At 59.4% G+C, this 2,016-nt stretch overlaps 1 non-coding gene across 1 annotated transcript; it reads left to right on the top strand.

Annotated features, from left to right (window-relative positions):
- The first annotated feature begins 1,327 nt into the window (after positions 1-1,327).
- On the top strand, positions 1,328-1,400 carry TRNAR-CCG (transfer RNA arginine (anticodon CCG)). The gene has a single exon. It is a non-coding gene; the product is annotated as a tRNA-Arg (tRNA).
- The last annotated feature ends 616 nt before the right edge of the window (positions 1,401-2,016 follow it).

Consider the following 2,016-nt stretch of genomic DNA (forward strand, 5'->3'; position numbering starts at 1 on the left):
CTGGCTGCGAGCTGCAGAGGCTGGTGTGTGCGGGCAGGTGCCAGGCGGTGGCCAGTTATGTGTCTCCTCTGCTGCCCACCCATCGGCCCTTTAGGTGCTCCCCCTCCCACTCTCCTCTCCCTGCCTTGCCCCTTCGCCCCCGCAGCCCCCCCGGCAGGGCGTGTCTCGCTCCGAGCACTATGCGGAGGACCAGCTCCTGGTCGGAGCACTCAGCTCACCAACAGCCTGGCTGGCAGGCTCCTTCCTTCCCCCACCACCTCTGGCTGGGCTGGTCCCCCGGGAAAGCCCCAGACCCTCTGGCCCAGAGCGCTGGCCAGGAGGAGCCGAGCCCTGCCTGTGCCAAAGCTCCGCACACAACGCCGGCACGGGGACGCCTCTCTAAATAGAGAGAATCCAACTTGGCAGAATTTCTTTTTAACAGGGTGTGACGAAGCAGGACTGTTCTTAATGTTTCCTCTGAATACTGTGGGGGTGCCTCAGTTTCCCCTAGGCAGTTCTTAAGTATCTAGGCGGTGGGATAAGGGTGTATGATCACTGCAGAGCCCTAGAGGGCAGGTGTGTGCAGGGGTCTGGACACAGAGAATGGCCGACACCCTGTTTCCTGGCAAGTGATGGCCTGGGCCCTTCCCCTCTGCAAGGTGAGAGCTAAAGGGTTGGAGAACAAAGGAATCCGGTGACCTCCTGGCCTGGGAAAGGGACAAAGCCCAGAGGAGGAGGGTCTGGAGGGGGAGTCAGTTTGGGGCTGGCTGGAGACATGGAGAGAAGGGCAGGCGTGGTTGTCTGGCTCACTGCCCCCAAAATGGACCCAGCTGAGGGGTCCGGTTCTCTGCACCTACAAGCTCTGTGTTAGACCATGTTCCTGTCATCTAATAAACCTTCTGTTTTCCTGGCTGGCTGAGAGTCCCGTCTGACTGCGGAGTTGGGGGGCAGGACCCTGTGGCTTCCCCAGGACCCCACCTGGGTGGACTCGCTGTGGGAAGCGCACAGAGGGGCAGAGGATGCTGAAGTCTCCGAGGTCAGACCCAGGAAGGTGGAAGCTGGGTGAGCTGTGTGTCCTGGAGACAGGCTGCTCCTAGAAAGGAGACTTCCCCAGAGTCCTGCCTGGCTTCGTGGGGAACAGTTCCAGAGCTTTGCCCAGGGACTCCGAGACACAGGGGCTCAGTCAAGGTGATGTTAACTGGAACGTTTGCACGGCATTGATTGCTACTGAACTCCCTTGAACAAGAGCAATTTTACCAGGTGTCCCATCATCAGCAGAGGGAAATGTGGTCACCCCACTCAACAGCCTTCCGCATTGTTACATAGCGTAAAACAAACAGAGTTGGCAGGCCCAGTGGCCTAATGGATAAGGCACCAGCCTCCGGAGCTGGGGATTGTGGGTTCAAGTCCCACCTGGGTTGACCATGTTCCATTTTCTGTCCCTAAATAACAGCTAAGGGGATAACACAGCAGGGAAGCTCCAGGGAGCTTAACCCCGGGGGAAATGATGGCCCGGCTTGCCCAGGGTCGTGCCACAAAACGAAGCTCTTCTGGAGGAGAGGCCTGTGCTGCTTTACCCCCCGGCCCGTCGCTCGGAGCTGCCCCTTCCTCCCACCCAGGGCTGATCTTATGCCGTAGAGCAAACGTCCGTCCCTGTCTGGGCTGGCCCCAGCTTCTAACCAGCCGCTGTTACAGCAACTGACCCCACACCAACTGTGTGGGGGGAATCCACACCTAGTACCCCCAGAATCAGGGGCATCATTTGCTATGGGGTGAGGGGGGCAGCTGCTCCCCCCCAGCTTGTCAGAGGTCTGCATGCGCCATTACGTCTCCCCCAGAACTACACTCACAGATGCAGCTCTGCCCTCCTGCCCCCAAAATGTTTCTGAAATTACCGCCCGCCAAAAGGCCCCCTAGGCCCCACCAAGTCTGTCCCTGTGAGTAATAATCCTTGAGTCCCAAAGCCTTTCCCAAAGTGGGGCAGGACCACTGCTCCCCAGGCAGGGGGCTGGCCCAAGTGCCAGCCGCACTACTGGC

The sequence above is a fragment of the Natator depressus genome, chromosome 2, assembly GCF_965152275.1.
Source record: "Natator depressus isolate rNatDep1 chromosome 2, rNatDep2.hap1, whole genome shotgun sequence".
NCBI lineage: Eukaryota > Metazoa > Chordata > Testudines > Cheloniidae > Natator > Natator depressus.